At 41.7% G+C, this 11,620-nt stretch overlaps 1 long non-coding RNA gene across 1 annotated transcript in view; it reads right to left on the minus strand.

Moving 5' to 3' along the window:
* The window catches only part of LOC111546486, a 56,931-nt gene extending 48,960 nt beyond the window's left edge, over positions 1-7,971 (minus strand). The window contains exon 1 of the long non-coding RNA XR_002732793.1: positions 7,847-7,971. This is a non-coding gene — a long non-coding RNA (uncharacterized LOC111546486). The remainder of the gene's footprint in view (positions 1-7,846) is intronic.
* Between the last annotated feature and the right edge of the window lie 3,649 nt (positions 7,972-11,620).

Below are 11,620 nucleotides of genomic sequence, written 5' to 3' on the forward strand. Positions count from 1 at the left end.
TATCTTCTGTATATAATTCTGTAAATGTAATCTTACATGTTATTGTTAGTAGTGTTTTTTTTTAAATCTCTCATACATGATAGAATCCTATTGTGGAATTTTTATGTACTCTCACAGGGTTATTTTATCATTAAAAACATCCTTTGGCTTGTTAAATGCCAAGTACTCAAGGATGCAATTGAGACCATTTCAATTTATTATTCACTTTTTTTTTTTTTTTGAGATGGAGTTTCTCTCTTAGTACCCAGGCTGGAGTGCAGTGGTGCGATCTCGGCTCACTGCAACCTCTGCCTCCCGGGTTCAAGTGATTCTCCTGCCTCAGCCTCCCAAGTAGCTGGGATTACAGGTGCCCACAACCATGCCTGGCTAACTTTTTGTATTTTTAGTAGAGACAGCGTTTCACCATGTTGGCCAGGTTGGTGTCGAACTCCTGACCTCAGGTGATTCACCCGCCTCGGCCTCCCAAAGTGCTGGGATTACAGGCATGAGCTACTGTGCCCGGCCTATAATTCACTTTTAAAACTTTTGACTTTAGCCTTATTTCCTGTAATAAATGCATATAAAGCAACAATTTCTTCATTGGCTCTTTTCAGAGAATAAACATCTTCTCAAGAATACATATAAAACAAGCTTCCCAGACCAAGGTAAACAGAGATCTCCTAAACCTCTGCAGGCAAATGAAAAGACTGATGCTCTTTTGGTCCCTTCCAGAAACGGGGTTGTAGGATTCCATGGAGGCGATGGCTATAAGGAACAAGGTACGAGTCAAAAGTCACTCTTTTAGATCACAGAATCCGCAGGAGTTTGTCTCCCAGATAACACTCTGATAACTGTTGGTGTCTGAATTAAAACTAGAATGCCTTGCTCTTTACCCTCAGCACTAAGCCCTATTTCTCAGTGTAAACAGGCCTTATCTGCCAGGGTTCTTTTTCCATCTGAGATCAAAATATTTCAACTGTGACATCACCATTGGTTGTTGAGGAAATAATGAGGTTATCACAAATAAAGGCTGTCTCCTTGGCATAAAATGATGGAGCAAATGAAAGCACAGGAATAAAATGCTTGTTTCCTTCAAAAACCCTTAGCCTTCCATGCGGAGGGCAATAACAATGACCTATGGAGAAGGAGGCTTTGGTTCAAGTTCTCTGGGAGAGGTTAGAAAAGTAGCAAATTAACCTGTCTGATACCTTATCAGTCAGTTTTGAGTAATCAACTAAGTTAACATTCTTGCCTTTCACAAATCATTAAATTATACACCATGGACCCGGAAATCTCCTAGTTCCTCCACCATAAGGTATGGCTGGAATGTGAGGAAACGTCACATTAGGGGGACTTTTCCCAACAAAGGAGAGTTAGTGATTCCCTTGGAACTTTAACTCTTTTTAATCTGAGTGAAGTCCTTCGCAGTTAGATCAGGAAGGTAAATTGTTCCTGATTTATGACACTGTTTGATGGGTTAAATTGGAACCTACTGGAATTCCACTAAGTTCTCAAAGGAACAGTGATGCATACAATAACCCACAACATCATGCACACAAATACACAACACAGGGCATACAAATGTATTAAGCTTGGGTTCATTCTTCATGGTTTCAGTTAAAGAGTAGCAGGAGGGACTGGCTTGTAGATAATCTTTTGTCTACCTTTCCTTTCTTCTCTTATCAATGTCCTGTCTTCTGGGGTTTGAATTAATGCTATAAACGTTAACTCTGGCCTCAACTTCTCCACACCTCAGGTAAATTCAACACAAAGAATGGAGGTAACAAAACCAATTAGAAATAGCAGAAGCAACAGCAGCAAATTAAGAAACACCCCAGTGCCCAGGGAAACATGTCAAGAAGACTTTTCTATCCTTCTGCAATTGGTTCCACTTGGGGCTCATATAAAATAGAGATTCTGTAAATTCTTGCTAAATATTTAAGTATTCCCTTATTCACTGAGTCACTGAGGATAAATCATCTGCTTATTTTAAAATGTGTAGCCCAAGGCAGATGGTTCATCTAAGGTCAGGAGTTTGAGACCAGCCTGGCCAACACGGTGAAACCCCGTTTCTACTAAAATTACAAAAATTAACTGGGTGTGGTGGCACATGCCTGTAATCCTAGCTACGTGGGAGGCTGAGGCATGAGAATCACTTGAACCCAGGAGGCGGAGGTTGCAGTGAGCTGAGACCCCGCCAGTGCACTCCAGCCTGGGTGACAGAGCAAGATTCTGACTCATAAATAAATAAATAAAAATTGTAGGTATCAGAATTACCTGCAAAACCTCAAAGACCTATGCACTCTTACGCCAACAGACAGAGCTGGAGTGTATGCACTCAGGCTTGCATTCTTGTCCCAGAGGCCAGCAGGGCCTAGGACAGCTCTCCCAAGAGATTTCTGAATCCCTGCCACGCTTTGGCTAGGTGAGATTTGATACAATTTGACACCAAGGGCAACTCTGAAAGTAAGACATGTAAAAAAAGTAAAACCCAAGATGGTGTACTTTTTGCAAATAGAAACTATATCTAATTTAGCTTTTTGTCTCTTTAAGGTGACTGCCAAGTGTCTGGCACAAAACCTTCCTTAGTGTCTGGTTGGTGGCCTGGGCTTCTCCTCTGTCTTCTGCTGGGCAGAGGGCACATGAGTTGGTTGTATGAACAGCACCAGCTGCTTGAAATAACGCCACCTGCCATGCCTGCATCCAGCCTGCAGGGCTACCTACACCAGTTCTAACCAAGACAAAGGCCATCAGAAGTCTCCTCACCAGCAAGGGGAAGATGAATGGGTTTTCTCCCATATGCACGTACAGTCCGTACAAAAACCTGTACATTCTTATTTTTGCCCGTCTTCTCCCCAAAGAGCTGTACTTTGGGAAGATTCTGGGGTTTCATTTTAAGCCAGAAAGACCACAAGGCTAGCACTTTTCTGTCTAAATTTCCCTCTTCCAAACCTCACTTAGCACATCTAAGAGGTTACAATCTTGAATTCTGCCTAAGTTCCCCGGGACCATTCAGACATTGTTTCAGTTATCTATGGCTGTGTGTGCCAAATCACCTCAGAACATAGTGACTTAAAACAACTATCATTTCATTGCTCATGATCCTGTGGGTCAGGAATTCGGGCAGGGCTGAATGGAACAGCTTGTCTCTGCTTCACATGGGATTGGCTGGACTAACGCAGCTGCACTCAGCTGTCGGTCGAGCTGGGCTGGGCTGGGTTGAGCTGAAGGATCTAATATGGCCCTGGTGCTGGCTGGCTGCTGGAGCACCTTGGTTCTCCTCGTGGCCTCTCCTTGAGAGACCTCCATGTGGTCGCTTATGCTCCACTGCCTTCCTCTCTACCTAGCCTCTCTCTCCAGCTGGGTAGCCTGGGCTTTTTCATGTGGTGTCTCAGAATAGTGAGAGTTAAAGTAGAAACTACCAGATCTCTTAAGGCCTGAGTTTGGAAATCCCAGACCTCCCTTCTGCATCATTCAAAAGCTTAGTGTAAGGCTCAAGATCAACCCAGATTCAAGAGGTAGGGAAATAGACTCCCCCGATTGATGGGAGAAGTAGCACGCATATGCAGACTTGAGAGAAGTTGTGGCCTGTTATCTCTGTAGACAATCTACCATAGACCCTGTGGTTTGGACCACTGACAGATGCTGCTCTCTGCAGCCATGCTGATATGCAAGGTAACCCTTGAATTCTTGCTTTTCTCAATCTCAGTTTCTCTCTTCACCAGACCAACTACGTGGTATGCCTTAGCTAACCCTTGCTCACTCAAGATGTGGCCTGGGACATTTCCTGGTATACATACTCATGACGCCAGTCACCATTCATATGATGGAAGGGGAGATTAAAGCCTATGCCTTCCAAAGATATCCAGGCTACTTCCTAAGAGAACCATGCTAGGGAGTAATTTCTACTCCCTCTCCTTATCTCCAGCCTGATCTTCAGTCTAGGTCACCCTGCAAACATTCTTACGGACAAGGCTCATTGGGTCTTACCCAAACTTACTCTCCCAACTCAGAGTTTAAGTGCCCTTAAACACCAAGTTATATGTCCCTGCCATGTTTCAAGATCTATGGTGGCAGCCTGTACTACCTGTCCTTTCCCTAACATCTGTCTCTTGGTTAAAATGCCAGCATCGCATGTTGCATGGGGTGGAGAATGGGAAATGGCAACTGATTAGAATGCATGGGTTCAGCCCCACCATGACGTTGATCCTTTGTCGCTGTCCCCCTCCCTACAACCTTAGGCCATATTCCAAGAGATGATCTTTGTTCTCTATTGAGAAGAGCTGTAATTGACACACCTCCTAGGATGCTTTTCTATATCTCCAAATGGGTAAAAGGTCACATCACATATTTTATATGCACCTTCAGGCTTTGGTAGAACATTGTGATTAGATGAGGATTACAGGAAAATAAAAATCAGGATGGCATCAAGGAAAACACAACTAAATATTGTCTGAAAATAAAATGCCTAATCTGCATTTGGAGACAAACCTATACTGCATATCAATTTCACATGACTAATCTATACGATTTCACATGGTACTGTGGTTCTTAAGCGTCATGGACCATGTTTGTTAGAAATATAAATAAAGGGGGATAAACTATTTTCCCAGAAAAATACTCAAATAGATAACATTTTGCATTCATTTCAAAACATTTGGCTATCCCCTGAGTTTCATCCATGAATTTCTTATAAAGAATTTTAGATGAAATGGGAGGTGACCTTTTGGAAAATCTCATTTACAATGACGATCAATTTAGAGTAATTTTATTGAGAATTATATGGTCAGGACACATGCATCCTCCTTAAGCATTCCATTTTAATTATTGTCTCATGTGGATCTTATTACGTAGGTGACCTTCTGCCCTTTGGTCATCTCCACCTTTCTTTCGAAAGATCTGATGGAAGTACCTTTAATAACCAGGTAAGCTTTCAAGCCAGTGCCCCTTCCTTGGAGAAGGAAAAAGCTCTCTTAATCTATGCCTCACATGAAGTACAGTGCTGAGTTTTGTAAGAGGAGGATCCTACCCTGAAGGGTTTTGGTGACAATCCAATTTTCACATGAGCATCATAAACTGAAATTACCAGTTGCTATACATCCCGTCTATTCTCCTATTCTTCAAACAGATACACAGTCCTCTAAGGAGACAGAAATAAATGCGCAAAAGGTCACGTGTAGTTTGGGCATTTCTGGGGCTAGGTACTAAGTCCATTTTGATGGGCAACGTCAGTGGATGCCTTGCTCTTAATGATTTACCGTTTCTAAGGAAATCTAAGTAGAGTCATGAAATGTAACCTGACAGAATCTGAAAGTAATTAAGATTTCTTAAGATGTAGGTCAGCACCACATTTTGTGTATATAATTCAAGTGCAATGCCCAGTTCAACAGATATCCAATTGTTGAGGCAACCTTCACATACGACGTTTTACTAATTTGTCTCGTTTCTAAATTATCATGGGTCTGATCCTGACTATGAAGAGGAAAATAAGATAATGTAATAATACCCTGGGCAGGTAGAATGTCTTTTATCAGTGATCTCAAAACATATCACAAGCATTAATTACTTCTGAAAACATGCTGAGAGGGAGATGGGACTATGACCATCGTGCTGATGAGGAAGCAGATGCTGGTTAGGGATTGGTGACTTACGATAAACCACAGGATCTTGACAAGGTCTGGATGAGAAAGGAGGAAAAATGGCCAATCCTGAGACAGAGTCTTCAAGCTAATTCCTTGCCCAGCTTTGTTCATCAGCTGCCTGTCTGCTCTGCTCTGGCTGCACCCATCCTCACCACTTCCTGTTTCCTTGTTGTCTGATCATCTCTGGTCTCATCACCAGGCCCCTCTTTGAAGCAGATAATGTTCAAACTGAACTTTATAAGCTGGGCTTCTTGCAAAGCAATAAAAAGAAATCAAGGGAGAACTAAGTATCACACATTTCTCTGGCCTTCCAGAGGATTCATTTACAGCAGCCTGGGTTGTAAATCTCAGACTCTATCAAACCCGCCTTGGCCCTTGAAGACTCAGTTTTTAATGAGTTGTCCTTCCTGTGGTCACTAGTGATAAGATACTATCTAGCCCCATAGCATTCCAACACATTGGGTGAAGAGCAGCTAATTTTAGCCTTGTGTGTTATACATCCCACAACATAAACTAGGTGAAGCACTGTTAAGAAAGTAACTCCTGATCACTGAGTATACGTGCTATGATTTGCTCTTTTATTTTCCTTTATCTTCATGAATCTTTTCATTTTCTGATCACACTCAGGAAAACACATTCAAGCCTCTGACCAGGATTAGCATCTGAGTTAGAATAAAGCCATATCATGAATGCTCACAAGAAGATTCAAAGAAAATTCTAGAAGCTTCTCAACATGTCACAGCCCCTCCAGTGGACAACACCCTCCTCTCTGGTATTACTATGTAAATTTTGTGATAAAACAAAAAATACATATCATTCTGAATATTTCTGCTTCCTTCTCTTCTCCTTTGCCTTCTTCCAAATAGGCAACACATAAGAGATGAAGTTTTAAATAATGATAGCCACTGTAGAATGAAGTATGGACTACAAAATAAAATCATGATAAGTTCGTTCCATGCCACGTCACTAGAGAAGAAGGTTATACACAACTAGGGGAAAAAAAATCTTTTTTTCCATTGACCCACTCAAAACAAGCTATGACTTCACCAGGGCCGAATATCTGGTGACTTCCACTAGAATATCAGGCTCTGGAATTTAGGAATTAGAGGAAGGGGCCAAAGGAAATTTTAAAATAGACCTAGAGGGTGGTGAGGCCTGGTTCACAGATCTGCTGCGCTGTGTAACCCACAGCCCTCTGGGAACTGTAGCAGTGATGTGTTTTACTTTTCTATTTTGAGCCTGTGACTCACATTACAAATATTGACTTCTATTTCTCTATTAGCATCAGATTTTTTCTTGAATCCTCCAAATTGACTTTGACTATAACTTTGGTTAATATTAAACCTCTTGGGTCAACACATTTTTATAGCTGTGAGCTGCTGCAACCACATGGAGTAGGGATTGGCAAAGAAGCAGTGCAACCAGGAGCAGGACACGGAGAGGCTCTTTCCAGGCCTCCCTTCCCCGCCCCCGGACTACCCTGCATGCTCCTGCCAGATTCATCTTCGCAAAGCACCAGTGGCATCATGGTTTCCTGGGTAAAAGCCTTCCATTTGGTACCCCTTTGCCAACTGAGGAAGATTTGAATTCTATACCCAAGCACTCCAGGATATGGAAAAGCTTCACTCTCATAGACCCCAAGGACTTCACCCAAACAAATCACTTCCATGCACATACATGGTTTCTCCCTTGCTTTAATACTCTAAGAACTTTGGGCCTTTCCTTTGATACGTAAGTCATACACGAGGAGTATGTAAATTCTCACTCAGCTTCTCCTGCCGTCTCCACCATGGGCCCTGACATACTCACCTTTGTACCCTCTAAACACCTGGCACCAGAGCCAGGCACCTAGGAGATAATGAATAAACCTTTCCTGAGCTGAATTCTGTTTCAGAGTTTATCTGTTTCCTGTAGGCACATGATTAATAGTGACATGAAGTTATCAAAATAGCTGCATTGCAAGGTGGTTGGAACAAGATGTCTCAGGGAAAATGGAATAATTTTTGCTAATACCCAGCTAAAAACAAAACACACACATATTAGTATTATTTTTCACCATATCTGGGATAGTAAAATAAATCACAGAGTTGTAATAGCATGAAAATATAAATTATAATACAATAAAAGTAGAAACCCACAGAGAACACAGCATCCTAACCACCCTTGTACCATGAAGTCTTTTTGAGGATACATTAAACAGAGCATGAGATGCATTTTTCACTTACCTCTGCATATTTTCTAGTGGGTGATTGTTAAAGAGAAAACAATGGAAAGGCAGGAAGAGGATGCAGAAAGCAGGAAGAACTGGAGAAAAATTTGAAAGGGAGAGGAATCTAAAAACCAGGTATCTCACAAAACGGAAAATGAATCCTTGACAACATAAAGTGAATTTGACCTCTCTCTTTTACAGAACTGAAAGCAACCAGATAAGGTCCAATCACTTTGTTTGCAGTTGAGAAAATGGAGTGGGGTGGGGGGCCGGGGGCTAAATTATTTCACTTCCTCGGGGTACAAGTACTGTAACTGAAGGCAGACATTTTGGTCATTATGGTTGGACATCCTAATCAGGTTAAAAAATCAAATGGAGACCAGGTGCTGCTAATAGAGTCCTTCCAGTTGACAAGTGTTTATCATGTCCCTACTCAATACCAGATCCTGAGGATACAGGAGGAAATTCTTGATTTAATCAAAATAAATTCAACAGTTTAGATATGCCCTTTTTATTCTAGGGGACTGAAAAAAAAAAAAAAGGCTGAATTATTCTAAAAGTTGGTTCACATGTAGCATTCTCAGCCATGTTAGGCAAGTCTTCTAATTTTCTACAGGTTTGATATATGCCTTTAGCTCATATATTATTGCCTAGGCTCAATGATTGATTGGCATTTGCTTTCCTGATCTCAGATCATCTTTGTGGCATTTCCAATCAATTGCTGATATGTTGGTCTCTTTGGCAATGCAGGCCAAAGTGTGAGTGCAGTTGCAGGTGGGCTTCTGTGCCCACTGACCCATCTCTCATCCACTCTCTAGGGTTTCTGCAATAAAAATAGTTGACCCATATGCAATTTGGGCCTTTCATCAGCTGCTTTTTTTAAAAATCAACTTTGCTTGTTTGAAACACAAATACCCATTTGGTTTCAGAAATATTAAGGAAGTGGTAGGCTATTTGGTCAAATATTTTGTGAAATCAACCTTTCTAGAAAGTCTATGAGCGATTTGTGAGTTTTCTCATGGTTTGTAATAATGGACAAACAGGGAGCATATGTTTCCATTTGATCATATCCCTGTGGATGCTGAAAGTCCATATTTTCCTGTTGCTAAAACTTAATGGAAACAAAACTAAATAAAAAAAATCCCTCAAAAGGAAAGTAGCAACACTTCTCTTATGACTCATTTTCAGTGTCAATAGAAAGGTTTGTTTCCTCTGAAGGAGCACTTCAAAAAGGAAAAAACAACTAAAAATTCTAAAGCAAAATAAAAATCCCACTACATATTTTATTATTGCAAAGCCAAGAGAAAAAGTGTGACCAAAATATTTTTTTTCATTCATTTGTATATTCTCACTCTTTCCTTCTTTCAAAGCAAACAACTGGACGATCTTCACCTTCCCATGTAGTCATGTGTAATACATATGCGATAAAACTAAAAACTGAATATTCACTGAGGTTTGTTAGGAATCAAGTCTGAGGTGAGGTTACCTTAATATCTGACTGTGTCAACTTCCCTGTGCAGTTTTTATCAGTTTTAAATAATACTGACAGCCACAACAACAACAGCTAACAGTAGTGAGAACTTGCTAAGTCTCAAGCACCATAGAAGCAGGCCAAATTTAGAGATAAAACAACAAAGTTTGAATTATTACAAAAAAGACTCCTATGCCCAGCACTTTGGATCTGAATTTAACTTTGCTTCTCAGAGCTCAGGAAAGAAAGATGGAAGGAGATGAGTCCAGGAAGTCATGATGACCAACTCTGAAGTCTACTGAAAAGGTCAGGCAAAGAGTAATACAGAACAGGAGGACACTGCCTCTGGGTGCCACCCCTCACAACTGCACCCTCGTACAAGGCGTGTGCCTGGCATTTAGTGTGTTCAGTAGTCATTTTCTGCACGGGAGGAAGGCTGCTTCTCTCCTGCATCCCAAGGAATTTCTGGAACATTCACAACCTCTGCTCCTAATGGCACATGGCCCCCAGGACAAAAGAAAGAGAGAGAAGATACAGGCTAAATTGGAGTACTATTATGAGCACTTCTGCTTCATCTGATTCTGCTTTGGAATATTAAAGAGTTGGAAGCTGTTAAAGACCAAGTTGGGCAGATGGGAGTGCCTGCCTCCTTCTGGGCTCAGGACTTCTATCCTCTAATGCCTGCGGTTTCAAGGCTGTCACAAAGCCTCGACAAATTCTCACTTTCAAACACTAAATGGGCACGATTAGCCTGTGATCTATGTAGGATTAAATGCTCAGCTTCCCTTTCCTGATTTCTTCCAGCTCACGAGACCCACGGGCCAAAAATACACTCTCCCTGCTGCCCACAAGGCTGCAGAGCCCTGTCATAGTTCCTGCCCTCTGAGTGTCCTTCCCGTTTTCGACCCCTTTTGCTATCACAAGCTTCTTTCCTGTTGTGCAGTCTAATTCACCAGTTAGCACAGGCAAAACGTCCAGCAAAAATCTGTGTCCCTTGTGCTTTCTGCATGCTCTGTCCCTATCCTTAAGCTCCCATCTCACATGTTAACTGGACTCCCTGACTTATTTTGCACCTCCTGTGCCCCGTACCCTATTGCTCAAAATAAGATGTAGCTTCATGCTTCCCAAGATCATTACTGCGCTGGCCATTGGACCAAAATGTCCCTTAAATCAAGCTGTTTCCCACTTATCAGACACACACCTCATCTAACAAGAGTATGACTATCCAGCATGTCATTTTCAGGTCCAACTTCCAGGCAGTGACCATTGATGGTAATTGATCTTATAAGAGCATCTGTGCTAATGTGATCTTTGTCTTTGAGGCAACTTTGCCTTAACTAGGTGGGAAAGCACACATTTTCAAAGGTTATTCAAGACCTGGTGTGACAGTTTGGATTTTGGCACAGTGAAAAGTCAGGGGCCAAGGGTTATTGGAATGCCTCTCAACCATACCGGCAGGTAAGTGTTAGTGTTTTAAACTCTGATTATGTTTCCTGCAGCCTCAGCCTTTACTGCTGCCTCTCTGCACTTAGAAGCCTGTCCTCTCTGTGGTCCTCAGTGAGGACTTGATAAACCATTGACCTCAATTATTAAGTGTGGTGCAGAAACAATATTAAACCTGACTCTTGGTTCCCTGTTGAGCTATCATGTGTCTCTCAGCAACTTGGCAGGAACCTTTTTCTCACCCCATGTCCTTCCTATTACCCTGCAGCATGTCCTGAACCCTCCAAAGCAACCCCAGAAACTCAACTCTGGCTTCTCAAGAATGAAATTGTTGGACACCTGTGCTGGTAATTTTGCAGGTCAGCACTTAATCAACAGGCTCCTTCCTGCTCTAGCGTTCTGATGGTCACCTGGGGTCATGAGGGTTACTCTTTTTATCGCTAATCGCTGCTGATTCCTGGGAAGCAGAGTTGAGCCTCCCAAAAAGGAAATTGAGTCATCCGCAAGTGAAGAGTTGCTTTTGCATTTTGCTTTGTTTTAAAAATCTGAGTCTTAGAGGAGTCTGGATAGGGATTTGAAAGGGACTTCCTCCCTCCAGGTCAGCACAGTCTGCAATTTCTAGGACACCTGATTGCTGCATCATTAACCAAAAGAAACCCAGAAAATCCATTGACTGTTAAAATACTTACAAGAGCAGATTATATTTATTTACCAAACACATTGTGACATGAATGTCTTCTGTATCATTTAATTCTCACAGCAATCCAATGAAGCAGGTACTGTTGTTATTTACCATTCTAGAGATCAGTAATGAAGTAAAAAGGCAGTGATGTGCTGGTAAATCTCACAGCTGACTCTATAGGCCAAAAAGAAAGA

The sequence above is a fragment of the Piliocolobus tephrosceles genome, chromosome 20 (genome assembly GCF_002776525.5).
Source record: "Piliocolobus tephrosceles isolate RC106 chromosome 20, ASM277652v3, whole genome shotgun sequence".
NCBI lineage: Eukaryota > Metazoa > Chordata > Mammalia > Primates > Cercopithecidae > Piliocolobus > Piliocolobus tephrosceles.